The sequence below is a fragment of the Ictidomys tridecemlineatus genome, chromosome 3, assembly GCF_052094955.1.
Source record: "Ictidomys tridecemlineatus isolate mIctTri1 chromosome 3, mIctTri1.hap1, whole genome shotgun sequence".
NCBI classification, from domain to species: Eukaryota; Metazoa; Chordata; class Mammalia; order Rodentia; family Sciuridae; genus Ictidomys; species Ictidomys tridecemlineatus.
The window spans coordinates 152,596,726-152,618,012 of record NC_135479.1 but is presented as its reverse complement, the minus strand read 5'-3'; the positions used below and the strand labels follow the sequence as shown (position 1 = coordinate 152,618,012).

Below are 21,287 nucleotides of genomic sequence, written 5' to 3'. Positions count from 1 at the left end.
GTATACAATCAAAAATTTATGGATTTCTCATTTAATATTTCCTGATAACTGAAATTACAGAAAACAATAGCACAGATAAAGGGGGACCTACTATATTTGGATCCTTGAAGATCTTGGCTTCCTTACATCCCTGAAGCTCTTCCCAGCTGATTAGCTTGTGGTGTCCATTATTTTCTTCTGAACACTTACATACACTTGTTAGCATATAGCTTACTTTGAATAATATAGTAGTTAAAACTCATGCTCTGGAGTCAGATATATATAAAAGTTAAGCTCCAGATATTAGCAGTGTTTAACTCCTCTATGCCTGAGTTTTCTCTTGTGTAAAATAGGAATAGTAACACAAATTTCATGTAGGTGTTGTGTTAAATGAGATAATGCATGTTAGAGCTCAATGTAAGATTAACGATTAATACACTTTAATTTCATTATTACTGATTTTTATCTCTTAATACATATAATACCTTCCCCAGTTAGACTACATTTCTTCTTTGAAAATCTAACAATATGTTTCCTTATTGTTTAGTGTAAGGCTTGCCAAATGTTCAATATATTGTTGAATTCTTAGGTATCAGCACAATAATGTATTAATTACTTTCATCTTTATCACAACTCTATCAGGCAATACTTATATTTATTTATAATATTATGAATAATATAATATTTACATAGATATCTAAAATTTAGTAAGCATTTACTACATGCCAGGAACTCTGCTAAGTACATTATGGCATTATTTCCTATATTTCTCCCTACCAGTCTTGGACTTAGTAGACTCTAATAATCACCACTTTACGCAGCAGGAAATAGAGGTTCAGAGATGTCACTGGGCTGATAAGTGTTAAAAAATGTGATTCCTTAAACTCAACCTCATAATAGCTGCTAAAAAATGAATTTATGGTAGTTATTCAATAAATATTTGGTTTGATGATGAATCAATCAAATTCTTAATTATTTCTGTCACCATAAAATCTGTGCTTACAACAAATTAAGGTGGCCTATTCAATATCTTATATTTATTAGTTAACTTTTAAAAAGAGACTATTGTAAGCCAGACACATTCCAAGTCCTGGGAATTAAAAAAAAAAATACTATGAATCTAAAACTTTTTCCTCAAAAGCAATTAAGGATTTAATGTCATTTCATTTACTATCATTTTTATGTCTACTCTTACAAAAATCAAACATCTTCCTTTCCCTGCCCACTCTTTCTTATTTCTTTTTTTAAGCCCCTATTTTATGGTATGAAATTTTTTATACAGATTTTTGCCCATAAGAAGCTTATATGTCAAGGCAAGGAACTGTTTTAATTATATTTACTATTCATTTTGAGTATATTTCTTTTTCATATCTGACAAAGACTTTTGAAGTGACTAAAGAGAGGCAAAGCAACCTGATTTTTTTTTTAAAAAATTCTTTCTGTACAATCTTTTGTCTGCAATACTCTCATAATAGCTTAGAAATTTTAAAAGAAGGTTTTAGCTGTTTTTGTTCTTTTCAAATTGGCAAAATTTGATTTTTTTCTTCACGTTTGGATTGGCTTTAAAAATTAACAAACAAGAAAATAAAAACATATTCAACTTAAAAATACTGTCTTCATTGGTTCATTGGCATCATCAACTAATATCAGCGTCACTCTGAAAACTGTTTTCATTTTTTTAAAAAAAAGGAGTTTAAAAATGAACACACAGAACTTAGAAAAAGTCAAGACTGCTTTTTAAGCAGAGAAAACGTTCAAGGGTCTGGGATACCTTAGCCATTGTCATAATCACCTCTCCAGTCAACTATCAGATCCTGTTAGGGGCTCCTTCACTTATTCACTGATGGGATGAGTGGTATGTTGTCTGTAATTTTAAACAATATCTATTTAAGCATCTGGAGTGGATAATTTCAAAGTATGTCTGTAGTTTTCAGGTACATTCTACAGAATCCTTATATCTTACATAAGTTGTGTTGAGTAAATAATTTCAAAAGGAAGGACTTGCAATAAAAGAAAACTTCTGAAATTCTGTTAAAGTCCAAATTATGTGAAATTTACGGTGAAATTACAAAGATTATTTGTATTTATCTGGAATACATGAGCTTAAAAATGATTTTAGAAAGTTAACATAATTTATAAATTCATTAAAGACACATTTATTACATACCTACTATATACTAGGCATTAAAATCGATGACCAAATTACAGAGAACTATAAATTCAGTCTGAAAAATAGTATTGAGGGTGTAGTTAGGACTAGTGAGAGAGAACAGAGACAAAATAATAAAATGATAATAATCATGAGTTGAGACCCTATCATCCATGTAGACAATGTATGAGGTGTTTCACATGAGCCACTTCTTAATAACTCTGTAGGATAGGTAAATTTTTGTCTCAAAAATGATAAAAGTCCATTTATAATAAAATAAAACAAAGACTAGATCTTATTGTATATTCTTATAAAATATTTTTAATATGAGGAATGATATGATCAATTTTTTTTTGTTTATTTCTTTGGTGGTTGGTGCTGGGGATTAAACCTTGGGCATTTTCTTTTTTCTGTTTTAGAAAGGTAATGTTAGTGTTGAATTCATTTTAGATATAGTACATCTTGGCTATAGTTTGGATCTATAATGCCCCCCAAAGGCTCATGTGTTAAATGCTTCTTCCATAGCTGGTGGTGTTAATGAGAGGTGGTGGAAACTTCAAGGGATATAGCCTAGTTGGAGAAAGTAGGACACTGGAAGCCTTTGAAGACTTATTTTGTCTCAGGCCCCCTCCTCATTTCCTCTCTCTATTTCCTGGCCACCATGATGAGGTGAGCAGTTTTGCTCCACCACAGCTCCTACCATGATGTTCTACCTCTCCAACAGGCCTAAAAGTAATGGAGTCAGCTTACCATGGACTGAAACCTCAGAAACTGTGAGCCAAAAGAAATCTTTCCTGCTTTAAGTTGATTTTCTCAGGTATTTTGTCACAGTAATATAAAGCTTACACATTCTTTCACTGACTAAAATGTCTATCCTATAAAGATGGGGTTGAATTGTTTAATACTTCAAAGTATATCTCCAGTGGAATCCTACAGGAATAAAGTAATATCTGGTTTCTAGAAAACAGACTAGATCATGTCACTGTTTTCTAAGTTTTAAAAGACATTTTTAGTGATTCCCATTAACTAACCAATAAATTTCACACTGACGTGACCATGATTCGCTCCTGAAAACTGAAGAGCTTCATTTCCTACTTAATTCTACCATATTTTACTCCCTTAGTGTCCTCACCATTCCTAAAGCTCATCAGATTTGATCATAGTTTCAAGCTCCTATTCTCTTGATGTTCTCTCAGCCCAGACTGACTCACCTTTTTTCCACCAATTGAAAAACCCTATTCATTCATCAATATCTATTTGAAAGGTTACTTCCTTTCCAAAGTTTTCCCTCTCAATTGCCTTAAAATCAACCATATCCTCTGATTTCCTACAGCACCTTGACTTTTCTTCTATAATTCTATAACAGCTTCTGCTGTTATATTGAAGCTGTTTGTTTCCAAGTCTTTCTCCTTCTAGAATCTACATGGTTAACAATCTGATAGCATTGGCCTTGAATGGTTCTTCTGAGTTTTACCAACAAAAATAAGAAAATCAGCACAGTGTTTTGATGGACTTGGCAGGTAATGATGTTCAAACATTACTCTGCCATAACCAATTCTCAGCAACTGTAAGATAAATGAGAGAGTTATTCAGTCATTTGCTCCTCACTTTTATTCATTCAATAATTTTATATGCTTATAGAAGGAACTAAAGGCTGCTTTACAAAAATGTTCTCTGTTCTTCCAAATAAAAGTCCTAAATCAATGGGATAATAAAGCAAAATCTGTTGTATGACAATGGCTGTTATTGAATAAAACAAATAATGGGTACATGTACATACAAAGTACAGATCATGCTAGAGTCAGGAAAACTGGTCATAAACTGAGAAACCTGAGAAATGTACCAGCTCACTACTTAGCATCACTGCCACCATATAGTCTTTAGGTATTTATTGATAGTCTTACACAAGTGTATGCCTCCAGTACTAACAAAACATATGCATAGCCTGCTTAACCATAATTGGTGCTAAAACAAAGCAATTAAATAGCAATGAAAGGGATAAACACCTAACAAACATTTAAAGATAAATTGAGTGTCTAGGCAAGGTAGAAGATTTCAAACATGTATTTTCTCATTTAAATCCTCATAAGATACTATGATGGCTCATGTTTATTCACATTAAAGAAAAACGTAGCTGAGTCTGAGAATACTGACTAAATTCTCAAGGGCCACATTATTAGGAAGCTGGGGAAGTAGGATTAAAAAATGTAAAATCATAATTTTTTTGAATTTATAGTACCTTGCCTGTTCTTAGATCCCACTTGTACACTGAAGTTAAACCCAATATGGATTTGTATTTTAATGGAAGGGCTAATGGGGAAGTAGAACTTTAGACTTTGAAAGATAGACAATCATAGCTATCATTTATCGAGTACTTACTACTATTCTAAACAGTTTGCACATATTCACTCACTCACTCCTTACAAAAATCTTTTGAAGGACAGTGTTGTTGTTATCATCATTATGACTTTCTAGCAGAGAAAGGAAGCCAAAGGGAAGACAAACTTTCACAAAGTAGCAAAGCTAGTTAGCAGCTGTGAGGATGGACTTCACAGACTGAAGGCCACAGAGTTTAACCATTCTGCCATTCTGCTTCTGTGTTTTCTCTGACACCTATTTTCTATTCACTGGTTATCATTATTGAGGAATTAAAAAGTAATCCAAGAAGAAAGTCTGTGGAGGAGGTTAGAGATGCTAACTTCAAATGTGCTGTTAGCCTCTACTGAAGAGTTCCTATCCCACATCATGCTTCTTAAGTTGTTCATTCAGACCATTTGTTTCTGAGTCAAAACCAATACATATATGGTAGATTTCATTGTTTCCTGAAATTCTTTATTTGCTCTGTATAATAGAACTTTACATCCATACACTTTACCATATGACTTTCCTGTAACTCTCAAGATAGTATGTGTTCGTGTGTGTGTGGTGGGGTAGGGGTGGGGGTAACATCTGTCTCCTGGCTTGGAGCTTAGTTTAGTGACTTCCTTTGACAAACAGAATATTAGACATGGAATGAGCAGACTTTTAGATACTTTGGTGGAAGACAAATTCTGAAATTATCAATAATTTATGTTCCTGGATTAAGGATTGATAAAATTTTCAAAAGCAAAAGAGGAAAAATTTTTTCACAGAAGAATACAGCTAGCACATAGCATCGTGTATTTTTATACAAACCTGGCACCAAAATAAACTACTCAAAAAGTTAAGGGGACTTTCTCAGAACATTTCTAATCCTTCTCCTTGTTCAATCCAAAGAGAGACATTATGTAAACAGGAGGATGCTTGTGATGTCAAGGTGATCATCTTGGTCCCCACACCCTGGAAATAACCTCGACATATCCAGTGTTAGCATTAAAAAAATTTAAAGTTTTAATTTTAATATTTAAATATAAGTTTAAATTTAATGTTTAAAGTTTTCAACTTTCTATATCTCATTGTCATAAGCATTCTGGAACTTCATTAGTCTGTTTCATTGAAGGTGGACTCTTCCTTGGTGCTAGTTATGGCTAGAGTGCATAATATATTCATCTTAGAAAACAGGTACAAATAAGAATTCATCATGTCATTCCAGGTTAGCTTCATACAATCATAGCAATACTCAGATTGAATTTGATTTAGATACTTCAAATGGTGGAAACCACCATCATTCCAGCATTATGACTCTATAAGTTCCCAACCTCTTTTTCCTTGTCTTGATGTATTTTAACATATTCTCATGGTTTACCCAGGGTCATTTGTAATTTCTGGAGTATGAACTAAAGTTTTACCCATTTTCTCTCATAAGGCATATTAGAAAATGCAAATATGTAAGTGTAGCTTTATTGTAGAAATAATCTTGTATTTTTTTTTTTTTTTTTTTTTGCACCAGGGATTGAACTCAGGGGCACTTAACCACTGAGCCACATCCCTAGCACTTTTTATATGTTGAGACAGGATCTCACTAAGTTGCTCAATGCCTTGCTAAGTTGCTGAGGCTGGATTTGAACTTGCGATCCTCCTCCTCAGCCTCCAAAGTCTGGTATTATATGAGTATGCCACCGTGCCTAGCTGTTTTAAGTTTTTTTTTTTAATGACTTTATTTATTTTTGTATGTGGTGCTAAGGATCAAACCCAGTGCCTCCCGAGTGCTAGGGAACCTGCTCTACCACTGAACCACAATCCCAGCTGCTGTTTTAAGTTTTAAAAGAGTAACCCATATGCACATACTTCAGAAATTATTTCTAGTAAAAATGCTTGTAACACATTTCACAACTGATTAATAACACAACAATGTTACTTATTATTATAAAAAAATCATTGGTTTAGAGACTATGTATGCATCTATTCATTCTTCCATCAAACAATTGAGCACTTACTATGTGTCAGGACAGTGCTAGATTCAGGAGACTATAGATGAGTAAAATGCTGTTTCTCTTTCCAAATGTTATAACAATTGAGGTGAGCAAATGGGCTATCTATCCTTGGGAACCAGGCTTCTAATGGGCAATAATTCACTAGGAGTAGTAAATAGTAAAGATGAAGGTGCTATGAAGTAACTGATATAAATAAACAAACAAACCTGAATACTTAGCTCCTTTGGTGTTCCCTCCCAAGAAGTTTCAGACAAAGAGCTGAGTGCAGGTAGTAATTCAAAAGGTGAATTCAGAAGACAGGAGTGAGTAGGGAGATTGAGTCAGAAAAGAGGAAAAGCTATAATAAGGATGTGTCAATAAGCATCCAGTGTAGCAACTAGGGCTTAATTCTCCTAAAATCTCTGAGTCTTGTAACAAATGCCTCAGAGATTTCCTTCCAAAACAAATGGACAGTAACTTCCACTTTTCTAGATCCTCCTTCTCTACCCACTATTGACTTATGAGCTCTCATAGCACTGAAAAGATGCCATACACCTGGGGTACAGTGCATGGAAACATATATCAGTTAGGAATCTGAGATAACAGAGAATTGCTTCAGGGGCTGCTGAAATTAGAGGGGAACTGAGAGACTATGCCAGGAGCATCAAATTCTTATGCCAGAATAGCCTATAAAGGTCTAGTAGGAGTATAATATGCAATTGGATGTATGTAGCACCATCACAGGCTGGTTTAAGGAAAAAAAGACTGCCATCTTCTTGACTGAATTATATTCTACAAAAGGTGTCTCTGACTTCTGCAGGAAGTAAATTCTGACACTGTTCAGCTAAGAAATGAAGTTCTTAGGAAAATCCTGACATTCATTCACCAATTGTTATTCTCAAGAAGTCCTATATTTATTAGTCTTCCTGTGTTTCTAGGAAGAAATGTTTGAACAGCTTTAAGGAACATTTCCAAAAATGGTGATACATTTTTGCATCATTCTGCCATGATTGGGCCTATTGAAAAATTTCCTGAAATTCTGAATTCATGGCAATGAGCTTTTTAGTTTGTATTTTTTTGTTTTGTTTTTATTAAAGCAGAGGAAAAACTGAAACCATTTAAGGGTTGCACCTAAATGTATTAAGCTTGAAAGCTATCAACATGGAGTCCATTTTCTAGAACGTTATTAAGACTTTTAAGCTTCTCTAAACATTTCATCACTGCTGACAATTTCTACTTTGGAAATCCCTGCTCAAGCAACTCCTGTGTTGCTATTGCAGGAAGGCAGCTTTATTTTGTAACTCACCAAGCCAGCAGATAAGTTTTCTAGACAATGTTGTTTTGGGGGGTCAGAGCATCAGGCTGAACAATAGATACTTTTATGGTGACAGAAGAAGAGTTGATGAACTCCTCATTCTTCTACTATAAAGTATAAAGGAAATGATTGTATTATTAATCCCTAAAAATGTGATGAAGACAGCATTGGGTAGGTTACACCTTCTTGTATGAATATATGTGGCTTCCTTATGACAATGAGTGGGAAAGTCTTTTTAAAAAAGGAAATAAAGAAAACCTAAAAAAAAAGTCATAATAATAATAAAGAGCTTCAGGGGCCATTTAAGTTCATCAGTGAGTCCCATCTCCTATCCTGAGATATCAAACTCAATAGGACAGAAATCAAATGTCAATATTTACAAAGCTCTTTCCATCCTATACCCTGCTTCCTTTTTCTTTTAGGTCCTTTCTTCCCTTTCTCCTTCCTCCTTATTCCCTAGATCATCTACTTCAGTCTTTCTCCCATTTGCTCTCATTTCCCAATGCCTCCCATCTGCATTAGTCAGTCCAAAATCTGTTCACCCTGCAATAAGCTTCAGTGCTGGAAAAGAAAGGGCCCAGACAAAGGCCCCGTCCAAGACAAGGCCCTTCGAATGGTGGTGAATGGTGAAGGGGTACAGCCTGAACTGAGAAGCTCACTGCTCTGGAGGCTCTCAGCCCTGCAAGCCATTAGGCTTCAGCAGGCTTGATAGCTGTATCAAGACTTGTGATTTCAAAGCTTTCATGGGCTGACAAGGACTTGCTAATTTCAAACTTTCTAACCAATTACAATCACAAAGAACTCAGGACAATAATCAGTGAGCAAAATGAAACTGCTGGAGTGAAGCAGCCCTCCGCAGGTTTCACTCTAGTGGCTCTGCCATGCAATGTGCAGCTGGGACTCTGCTTCAATAAGTAAATAAAAATACATTATAAAACACAAACATACACAATGGATTCCACTTGCTGTCTTGTTCCTGGTAGTGGGGTATGTTGGAACCCTGTCTTGCATTCAGCCCATTAATTTTTGATGGTGTTAATTAAAAACTTTTGATGCTGGTTTGAATGGAAAATACCTCAAACAGTGTTTCCTTTATTGAAACACTGAGTTCCAAGTCTTGGATTATTAGGTTAAGCTCTGTCAGCAGTGAGACCAACATAAATGCTTTTCATACCATCTGCTTTGACAAACATGAATAGTAATAATAATAAATAAATAAATGAAAAGGAAGAAGAGAAACCATTTAGGTTGAGAACTCCCTTATTTCAATTTGTTTTTAAGGACTAAATGAAAAATCCAGGTCCCTGAATGTAGAACGTATGATTTTCTTTTTTAAATCTTTTCTCAAATCCTTTCAGAACATTCAAATCACCCAATGTTCCAAGACCTGAATTTTTTATATTTTAAAATGGGGAAAGCTGCTTAAAATAAGTGAATCTGCTGCTAAGTGATTTCTCTCTGTCTTTTCCTCTACTCTCTTTCGAAAGGCTGAAAAAAATGCTTAAAATGGTACATGCAATTGATATGTGTGGCTTAAGAAGCTTAATATAATTACTGAGGACTCAGACTTTCTATTTAAAAAAAAAAGATAGGACAGGGTAATAGAAACACTGAGTGGTGAGTATTCATCCCTTGTGAGACGTGGGAAATGTTTCCAAATGTTTAATCCACTAAGCAAGGTAAGGGGTACAAAGCAGTTATTTAGACATCTCTGCCTTCCTGGAAACCTAGAGAAGTCTGGGGAATCCAGAGTCACGGAGAGGATAGTGTGAGAGATGTTGTGCAGGAAATGAGCAAATAAAACATTCCTCTCCTCTCTCCAAGGCGTCTGTGAAGGATTAAACAAACCAAGGAAACATTCTCCAGTTTTTTGATTTAATCATTCCTTCCTTGTGTATGAATGGGACCTGAGGCTTTGGGTATCTATTTTTGAGAATCCCAAAATGTCTCACAGATTTCCTTTTCTCTATTGTGTTTTAATATACATACATTTCTCTATCATTTTTCATTCCCCAAACTTGTTTATTCACACTGCAACATCATCTGAATCCTTGAAGACCACAAGACTTTCCTTTTTCCCTCAAGGTCTTCATCACTCTCATTCTTTTTTTTTTAAATATTTTTTTAAAGTTGTAGTTGGACACAATGCCTTCATTTTATTTATTTATTTATTTTTATGTGGTGCTGAGGATCAAACCCAGCGCCTCGCACGTGCTAGACAAGCGCTGTAACGCTAAGCCAAAACCCCAGCTCCTCTTTCTTGTTTTGATCTACATATCTTTAATAAGGAGAAAGAAATTCTCCAGAAACGCTAATCAAATCATTTTATTTAGCAGGTCTTCTTTCCTCCCCTCCCTAATGACAGTGACAATGACCCCACTCTCTTGAAACAGTTTATAGAATTTAATGTGACGTGATAGTGATCTAAAAGTGACAACATCAGCAATAACATCAGAAAGACCTCATTACAAAGCTTGTGAGCAGAGTATGCAGAGTCATATAGCTGAAACTCAAGGGAAATAGTTCTGAGCAAACCACAACAGGAACATATTTGTTCACAAAATTTATGAATTTCCTCCAGAGTAAATTGATAGGTGATATTGCCTACAAAGTACCAGCAAATGTAAATTAACCAACAGATAAATAGCAAATGAATGCATTTAAAGATGATTTCCAGCCGAAATTATTTTTTTTTTCCTAGAGACCAAGTTTTTGTTAAACTTAATCCTTACTCTTTTCCTCTCCAGCAGCAGAAACATCTGGTCGGTTTTAGATTCCCCTTGGATTTCCAACTTCAAAGGGAATTATAAAGAATAACAAATTCATGTACCGGCACTAAAAAAAATTAGAGCAGCAGGAGAGAATGGTAAAATTGTCCTTATTTGACTGCTAGTGACAGGCGCCACAGGCAGAACTATGAGAAAAGACAAAGGCAAGATCACTGGTTGACAACCAGATTTCCTGCAAGGGACAGAATCTTTGGCTACATGCAAATATGCACAGAGCTCTTAGCAATCCATCAGGAGATTTTCCCTTGCTTAAATGAAAAATAATAAAAACTAAATTTAAAAAATGAAACAGCAAGTGCATAAAAAGAAATGATTTATCTGTCACAAAATTTCCTAAAATAATAATAGATAAATCAATAAAAGTTTGTTGAAACAATGACCTGGAGATGATCTAAAGATCCACTTAGGCATTGGGTTTTTATTTGATCAGAGAACATTGTGTGTGGGTTCTGACTCTTGGAAAGGCTAGATAAAACATTCAGAAATAATTTAGGCTCCCAAAGCCACTAGGCCCTTCATGTTCTGGTAAAAGCTTGGTTCTCCAAGGGCCTCAAAAGTTGTTTCTGTTTCTTTCTTATTACCAAAGGATGAACAGAAATCAATGTCTTGCTTGAGAGGAAGAATAGGATTTGACGATATTGTTGATATATGTAATTGTGTCAAGTTGCATTTGACATTACTCTATAAAACTAAGTTTATTTTTCTCCTCTATCATTTTCCTAGCAAATCTGAAATACACTTCCTAGAGTGCAGGTCTTGATGTAATCAAACACGAGAAAATGAGAACAGCTAAAGAAAGTACAATTTTGCCATTGTAATTACCTCTTATAAACAGCCTTTCCTCTTTTGAAACTGTTTTATGTGCAATGTGTACAGCAAAAACAATAAAAATAAACAAAGGCATGATTAACCAATCAACTTGTTTGTGGACAAAGAAAGAAATAGTTAAGGGCTAAAATGTCTTTAAATAATTAATTACTAGAGTCTTTGAACTTAGTATTCAGAGGTTACAGATCCCCATACCACAAGTATATTAGGTTGATTCACAGGGTGGCCATCAACTATGAAGAAAGCAAATTACTTTTGACCAAAAGGTCTACATCAGCAGCATGTTCAGAAATTTTTTAATGGTGGAAGACAGAACACAGACCCAGGCCTCAACGGATCTAGTACTCCTATGAAAGAATGCCCAAAGAAAACACCATCTTCAAATTATATCCTACACACTATAGACTGTAGTTAAAGAGGAAAATATGAACATTTCTCCTCAGCATTCTACCATGTAAGGGATGAGCTGGCTACAAAATCATTTCCTTGAATATCTGCCTTGATTGGGATTTTCATTCCTCCTTCACCACTGCAAGGGAAGTGGAGTCACTGCAGTTACCTCAGTGAGGAAATGTCTTGATTCTTATCCGAGTAGTAATAGAGCATGATGATGTGTTACATGTGCAATACAATTTAACCAGAAAACATCCTAGCTCCATGGAACAGAGACCTGATGACTGAAGAAGCTTTTTTATTATTATTATTATTTCTTAATTTTGTGAATATCAGATTCTTTAAATCTAAAATGAAAATTCTGACTTGGTGAGGGTACTTAAAAAGGATTCCCTGCTCTAAATAAATAGAATCATCCAACTATTGTTCTGAACTTACTGAGGAAGAGGAGGTAGTGGGTGTGGATTACTAGTTTATTCTAAGAAATGGTTTTTTTTTAACAGTTTGAGGATACATAAAGTCACAAATGTAATATCAATTGAAAAAATACTGGATCCCAAATAGGCCAACTCCAAGGAAATGGGTGTTTTTCACACACACCTAGAAGAAAATACTATCTATTATTATTATTATTATTATTATTATTGCTATTATCATGATAAGGTTTTGATGTTTCACTTGGATATAGTGTGTAATGCACAGGTAGAAAGAATCATTTATTTTAAACAGAACAGCAAACTATTTTCTTTAAAAGGCAGTTAATAGTCTAGGTTTAATAACACAAGGCACACAATCCAACACCACATATAAGAAATGAATGCATGAAGAAGTAAAGGAGCATTATACCTTTATTTTAGCCATTCTGTTGATAATATTAATCTTACAGATAAAAAGCTTAGTTGTTTTACATATAGACATTTGGAGTAAAATACCTTGGAAGCTTTAAAATAGTAAAATATTAGCTCCTACCTATCTTTCCTTGTGATACCTTCCTGAATGCCAAGAATTCATATATTTCTGACCTTTTGCTGATATTTTAATGATGGTGATGCTGAATCAGGGTAAAGGATAGACAAAAATGGTTAGAAGAATAAGGGGGAATAAAAACTGAAAAGAAAAAAAAATGTTTGTATTGTTTATATCATTCAGTCTACCAAATTTTACAGATGCTCTCTGTTTGCTTGGGATAGTTTATTGCTTGTGTTATTACTTTCTTTTTTTTCCTTGTGCTTTTCTCTACCAGCTTTTGCTGAAAATATTTTGTATGTGTCCATACTGTAAACCGTCATATTTTTCTAGAGATTTAGTGTGGTGGAGAAGCTCTTTTTTTACTTCCCCAAGGGTTAGACACATCAATATTCTAGCTACTCAACTTTCGAGGCCAATGGAAAATGTGCTGCTAAGATTAAATAGACCAGAGTAACACATAAATTCAGTTTATACCAAGGCAGTATGTTACTTAGTTACTCACATCCTGAATTTTTGATGAGTGTAATACACCTGTTGGACAACACATTGCTACTGAATAGTCACTGACCTACAATTCAAAGACAGTGAGACAAGACCAAATTCTGCAGAAAGGTTTTTTACAAAGAGCCTCATTTGAACAGAGAATTCCTCATCTGTGGAGTTCTTTGTGTGAAAGACCTGGTTTAGCCATGGCAAGCTGGCTATATATAGGGTCCTCTAAAACATTATAAGAACACACTAGCGTGATATACTCAGGCATTGTTCTACCATGCACTTTCTCCTTCTCCTCAAACATGGTGTTTTTTAAAGAATACAACTCAGACTATTATTATATAATTCCCCTCTTTACAGACTTCCTAAAAGTTCCATGTACCCGATACATATTTTTCATTTCTATCAATAAATTTAAAAACTATAAATTTTTGAGTACGCAGTACATTTGATTTAAGTATGTTTGTTATATTTAGTATGGTTTGGCTGCAGGAAGACTGTAGTAATCAGAAGACTCCTCAATAGTCAGAAGACTACATTTTCCTTTTATCTCAGACAAAGAATTGTACACATACATGCATATGTCTACTAACGAGTATAATTAAGGCAACACAGGTTTGGCATGATAATTCTCATCTTAAATTTGAGTCAAGTTAAAGAAGTACCAAAAGAAAGACAGTTCTTTCCCCCAAGAAACCTAGCCAAGTCTGTGAAATGTCTCTCTAGTCAACCAAACTGCCTATTGGCTTACAGATGTGCCTAAGAATATTATGAAACACACAAATGAGATTTTATAATCAACCGTTACACATTAGAAAATATGTAAATAAGAAGGAAAAATACTGCTGTATACAATGATTAAAATTATTTATCTGAATGTTTGAACATTAACATGTAAATATGTCCTGATGAGCCTGAAATAGTAATGAATTAAATGCCATGATGTCTGGAGTTGCTTCAAAATAACTTTGTGGTATAGCAGGAAACTGATAGGTCCTGAGTCAGTCACTGTACAGGAGTTAGTTACAGTACTCTGTTTACATTCATGTATTTGAAAATTTTCATAAAATAAACATAAGTGTATTTACTGATTTGAGCTTTCATTTATTTATTCATTATTTATGGACTCATTCATTTAGATTAATTTTGGGGGCATAAAAAGTAAATAGCAATAATAACACTCTTATTGGATATTTAGGTTAAATGAGCTATTCCTCTTCAGGAAAAGTAAAAATTTCTATAAGGTATATGTAATTACTATAAAATTCTTAGGTTAGATTTTGAAATAAATACAAAATTTATATAGAAAGTATGATTATGGCATGTTTAATATATATATATATATCCTCAGGGAAAAAGAGAGTAAAAAATAAAATAATTTTTGATGACTGAATTTAAATTATAGAAATCATTACTTTAATTTTTCTTCATTTTATTCCTATGTATTTTTCCAAATTATTTTTAATGAGCATGTATCATCTGAAAATGAAAAAGATGTGGAAAATATGTGCTCTCCTTTCCCAAGGAAGTTTTTGTTTACTAAAACAGAGAAACTGCAAACACACAGCCTTGCCCTGATAGCTTAAATCTTCATACCTCGAAGTGAAATACACCCAGAAGAAAAGAAACATCGATACAGATTTTATCTGATCATAGAAACATAAGGAGCTTTCTGTGCCTTGGAAGAAATAGGAGAGGAAATGGCTTCTTTGCAAACCAGCAAGAGGGGGAAATTCAGGCCCTTTTGTGATGAGATCTTTTTTGTGATGAATGCAAAGGGAGTTACAAATTAAAGTTACCAAAATAAGCCTGTCCCTTGAGTTTCTGAGGCTCCCACTGATAGGAGTTTCTTTCTGGGCAGTGTAACAAGTAAAGCATGGGAGTGGGGAGAGAGAGGGAGTTAAAATCCTGAAGCCTTGTGGCCTTCAGTGGCGAGATGGATATGCTCAGAGAGTCAGAAATAGATGAGCAACAGAATTATAAACAGCAACATAGTGACAACTATGGATCATGTGCAATGGATATGGAAAGTCCTTATTACAAAGCTATCTTTATTACCCTAAGAGATTATTTTCCTCATTTTATGCACATTCATATAAAATGAAGTCAAGAGTGTAACATTTAAAGGTTTGGATGAATATGATGTTCATGACAAAATAGCCCTGGTTGGAGCCAGGCACAGCATAGTCAGATGCCAGGCAAGTCACTCCTTCCCTCCTTTTCCCTCTCCAGAATATTTGCCAGTGCATTTCAATGCAGGCCAAGCTCTAGCAAACTTAGATCTTCAGGCTATATCTAACTTGAGGATGATTTACCAATATACCCTCAGTTTTGACCAGCACTTTCCTCCTAGTCACTGAAATATCAAGAATTCTAGGAAGTCACAATGCCAACCTTTTTGAAATTTTACAAATTCTCACTAAAAGACAGACAAAACCTAAAAGTGATGCTTACTTGCAGCTCTGATCTTGGTCCTCTTCCTTAATTAGTAAAGATTGGTGGTGTATGTGTGTGGGGGGGTCTTATTCATGTCCCTAAGGGTATTCTTTCCTTCTGTTTGTGGGCATATGTAAGAATAATCATATCTGCTTTTGAGACTGAGCCAAATGAAGCAAATGCACTTCAAATTTTCAGAATATTATAGAATATTAATGAAAAGTTTAAAGAATCACACTTTGGAGGGGTTTGTGTGTGTTTGTTTAATGCCAAAACATTCAATGTTCTACATAAAGATCAGTTCCCATATTCACCCTCTCACCCTTCCTGCCTATAGGAGTCTCCTTTGAAAAATATCTCTCTGGAGAGACTTTAAACAAGTCCTTTGGCTACTTCCAGCCCTGTGTAGCAAAGTCATTCAAAAATTTTTGCCAGTATCTTTGACAATGGTTTTGGGGATCAAGTTTCTTATCTTTCTAAATAATCGTATTTCAAAATACAGCAGGATATAAAAATTCTACCTGTCAATAATGCCAAAAGGTGTTCTGTTCAAATTTAGTACTTAAGGCGGTAGATGCACCACAGCCATTAGGTTTCATTTTTTTTTCTGAAATTGGTAGAAATATATTTTTCTTTTCACCTCAATATTTTGGACTACCTTCTAAAGATAATGAGCATTACTTACCAGCCAGCAGTGTTGTGAGGAATATCCAGTTAGTGATGATAGAAGATTCTGAAATGAAAAGAAAAAAAACCACAATTTAAAAATAAAAGTAATACATTTTAATAAATTTTAATAAATGTATAACAACATGGCAGTCATAGAAAATAATCCATTTGTTACTTGATTTCGGACACTGACCCAGTGATATTTTATAGAAAGTAAAAGATGTTTCTGTTTGGAAGTGAAAATAAAATTGTGTACTAAAAAAGTAGCTTTTGTAACCATCTGCATGGTTAACTTGAAGATCTCTAACCAGTTGCAACCAGTTATGAATGACTTGCTGCCCATTTCTGCAATTCACTGTAACTTGTGTTGAGAAAGTTATGTTTTATGGTTAATTATCCATGGTCTGTTAAAAAAATAAATCAAACCATTGTGAACCACTAGGATTTGCAGCTCCATTTGAACTCTACTCTACTTTTGATTAAACATTTTATAAATAAAAACAAACTGGTTTTTCCTTGTTTTTGGTTGTTTGCTACTGTGTTCTGGATATAAATATTGTGGCAATGGTGGGAGAACAAGCTATGGGTTATTTACCCCTGGTTTCATGAGCTGTGAGTTACTGGCCTTATCCTTCTTCATGAGTATAAATAAATGTATAGTATTGTATTCTGAGTTTGGTAAGACAAATGGAACGAGTGAACTGAAACCTTTTAAAACTAAAACCTTTTATGCTAAGTCACAGAACAACAAAACAAACTCCAAATTAACATTTAAAAAGCTTCTACTGTTGAGCAACAAAGTCCTCCAATATTATATAATCTGCATTTTAAAAATTGCTTGGCTAACAAGCTGCAGCCTGTTAATAATTCCCCAGGCTTTGCTTTTCAATGCCTTTAAAATTATGAGCCACAGGTGGTTTTACCAAGCGATGCCCCCATCTTCCTATACTACCACCACAATGGAAGTCTTGAAAATGAATAACAAGATGACAAAACGGATTTAGAAAGATCAGGAATTTCTGTAGCTAAAAGTAATGAAATACTATGTAAAAGAATCAATCCACATAAAATTTCTGTATAGATATCATCCTAGGACCTATGTAAATAAAAGAAGTCCAAAAATAATTGTTCAGAGGAAATGAGAAGAGCCAAGATTCAAAGGACCCTGTGGCAGAGTGCAAGAGGAATATATTTGAGAGCCAGAATCTTAAGTATCTAACGCATTTGCATATGAAATTTAATGAGGATAACCAAGATAGCTTGCCAAAAATTATTATTTTAAATGAGCCAGTAGTCTATGTAGTACTGACCGCTAAAAAGGACCTTTATGAAAGATGGAAAATTGCCGTCAGAAACTCACTACTTTTATGAAGATAAAGATGAGATAAGGACTTAATCATTAAATGGTATAACATGTCCACTTCTAGGATCTGAAGACCTCCATATCCAATTTTCACTTACCCTTTTATTACTCTAAGGGCTTACTGCTTACCTGCTATAAGCTCCGAGGGAACAGCCACAGCAGGTCCCTCATCAGCTCACCAAAACAGAAAATATTTATGAAGCTGCTACTATGTGTCAGGCACAACTGAAATGATCCTGCTTGAGAAGGGAAGTCAGTAACTGAGGTTCTTGTTGAAACATTAGGAAACATCTATCACACTGCCAAAAGCAAGGAGGAGGGAAAGGAGGTTTGAAGAGTTTTGAAGGACTGAAGAAAAATTAGTGTTTAAAGCTCTCCCTAGCTTTTGAATGCTTTGGGAGGAACAAGTAACCTATATGTTCCCAGGATTGTGGTTACAACAGAATGAGGGCTGAATTTGTGTATAATAAATTGAAGGGCATTCTGCTGTCATGTATAATTGATTAGAATGAATGAATGAATGAATGAATGAATGAATGAATAAATAAATAAATAAAGTTAACTGCCTCTCCCCCCAAAAAAATTAGGGCTGAGTAGATGCTATTGCCATACATTGGATTTTGAAAGGTCAATCCTGCCTTGTCTGCAGGATCAGAGTCTGAAAAACAATTAAGATGGAAATGGAAGATATTCTGACAAAGGGAAACAGGGGATAACTTCAGATATTTCCTCCTCATCTTTAATATTCAGATGCCTCCAACTGTTTTTGATAACCACAAAAATGTGGATCCCTTTGTTCTTTAGAAATCTAGGTTTGTTTTGTTTGTTTGTTTCAAATCTAGGCAACCCATTTGAAAATTAGGGTACTTAGAATAATTTCCTAAGTAGAAATAATTTTGTATGTAGAATTACACACAAAAATATAAGACCCTATTTAAAGATTATTAATCATGGTAAAATTACATAACAGAGAATGGATTTTACATTTTCTAAAACACAAACATATTTATTAAGGTACTATGTATGTGCCAGGTACAACTGAAGTGATTCTGCTTGAGAATATAAGCCAGTGTCCAAGGTTTTGTTGCAACATTAGAAAGCACCACTATGCCAACAGAAATGAAAAATGAGGCTGAATTTTTTTTGATAATCAGGTGACAACATAAAAAAAAAACATATTGAAATCCAAACTAAGCTATATTACATGTAGAGGGACATTTACAAAAAATACATGTATGAATATGATTTCCTGGTTAAACACTAGACTATTCTGACCAATATTCATTTCATTATTTTTCCACAAACAAATCTCTGAGTTATGTATTCTGTTAAAAAAAGGTTGAAAGGAAATAAATTAATAAAAAAATTTAAAGCATACGCTAGTTTAGTTATTATTCATATTAAGGTGACAAAATATGTCTCTATATCATCATAAATCAGAGACATGATAATCCCAATGATCTTGAATAGTCAGTTGTTGGAAGCCAGAGCCACCACACTACATTGAGGCAATGAAACTCATAATACCAGATAAAACTATTTTGGCTTTATAGCTAACACATCAGAAAAAGTTTTTAAAAATTATGAGATAGTCTAGAACTTTAAAACAATAAAGGAAAAACACTTCACACCTTCAGAAAAATTAAATTAATTTCTCACAGCTTTAATGTCCAGAAGTAAAGTACGATTTTAAAAAGTGAAGATGATCCCAAATACAAGGAGAGGAAGTACCTCAATAGTTCCTACTCATACATGAATGATTATATTTATCCTCTTTTCCACCCACCTTCTACTTTCTATGATTGCATTAAAAATAATCGAAACCACTATTACACACAATTCCTTCTAATAGATCTCTACCAGTGCCTAGTACTGGGTTCTGTATCATTTTATATCCATTTTATAAGCAGTCAATAGATAATAGAAAGGAAAAACAAAACTAAACCAAAAATTTCTCCAACCTTCTTTATCAGACAAATGCCTGGTTCCCAGAGGACACTATTCAGTTAAGTGAAACAAAATATTATAATAGGGAAGAAAGACTGATAAATCTCACAGTGTTCCCATTTAAGCTGGGAAGGGAGTTACTTCAGTGAAAAATAAAGTGGAGATTGTGAGAAGGGGGTGAAAAGTTAGAGAGAGAGAGAGAGAGAGAGAGAGAGAGAGAGAGAGAGAGAGAGCACTTTTATTATACATTTAAGATTTAAAGAAAGTCAGTATGAAGAATCTAAAGGTGTTCCAGGGAATAGAGTGACAGAAAGTTCTAAATGAGAATTCCAGAAACCACAGGTTCTTAGATAGAACTGTCGTTTAAGGGAGGAATTCTATAGGGAGTTTGAATTAAGTGTCCCTGTTGTAGCATCTAAATGTTTTCTCTTTCATTAAGGCTTTGGGGTTTGAATGTACTTTGCCATGAGAAAAAAACAAAAATAGAGCTTTATACAGAGAAAGTAAAAATGCAAGAGAAAGACGAGTTTATATAACTGCCTTTTTACATAAATATTACATCAGGATACATTTCAAGTGAAAACTCATGCGCTCTCACTTTCTCTCTCTCTCTCTCTCTCTCTCTCTCTCTCTCTCACACACACACACACACACACACACACACACACAGACACACACAATCTTTCTTATCCTCTGTTTTAAAATTAATTTCATGCTTAGCATATTTTTGATTTTTCATAAAATAAATGAAAACACCTCAAAATTATTTCAGTCTTATATTACCTGGAAAATCCATCACATCACAGAGGGTCAAAAAGTCTTGTTTTAAAGCCAGTTAAGGCACTGACAATTATGGGATGTTTTGCTGCAGCCTAGGGCAACTAGAAATGGCCCTAGATGTTAACTAACTCCCTTCTAAACAGTCTGAGAAAAGGGAAAAAAACTGTAAGTTTCCCCATCTGTTATTTCCTTTTTTTTTTTTTCTTTTTGGCTGTGGAAAAGTGAAATTATGCAAGAGCTCGTGAATGTAAAGGCTGTGTGTGCTTTTTCCCTTTTTGTCTCTGTGTACCGGTTATGCGATGTTGCGTAACTGAGTACAGAGTAGGCGGTTAGCGTTTACTATTGATTTACACTATGCTATCTAATGAATTCAGAACACTAAAAAGAACGGAATGGGGGGTAGAGTAAAATGAAAAAGAAAAGGACAGGGTGAGAGGGGGGGATAAAAAAGGAAAAAACCAAGGGGAATGAGAAAGAGCTTACTTTGAAAATTCTGATGTTTGGGATAGGTTTATTTTTACTTCCTTTAGCTCTTACTTTGGGTTATTATTCAGGTCTCAGAAAAATGGATTTGAGCTGGTGACCCCAATATTCCAATCCTATTTCTAATGAGGATTACTGGCTGGTAAATGTTTGAAAGTATAAATGTGTCAAATTTCTTGAAAGCAATTCCACTAAACTGTCAGACTTCTCCATATGCACCTATTTATTATTTGAATGCATTTGTGAATCTGTCTCTGATAGCCAATGCTTTGGTCCAACTAGTTTACCTATTTGCAAATATTGTTTGAGAGATACATAGGGCTATTGTCAGGGCAAAGAAAAGTATATTTTATTTTACCTGTAA

The 21,287-nt window shown here is 34.3% G+C and overlaps 1 protein-coding gene across 21 annotated transcripts in view; it reads right to left on the bottom strand.

Moving 5' to 3' along the window:
• The window catches only part of Zbtb20 (zinc finger and BTB domain containing 20), a 793,227-nt gene that overhangs the window by 347,320 nt on the left and 424,620 nt on the right, over nucleotides 1-21,287 (bottom strand). For all 21 annotated transcript variants that reach the window (XM_078044200.1, XM_078044182.1, XM_078044180.1 and 18 more), the window contains one exon: nucleotides 16,367-16,414. The gene's annotated coding sequence lies outside the window, so the exon portion shown is untranslated. The remainder of the gene's footprint in view (nucleotides 1-16,366; nucleotides 16,415-21,287) is intronic.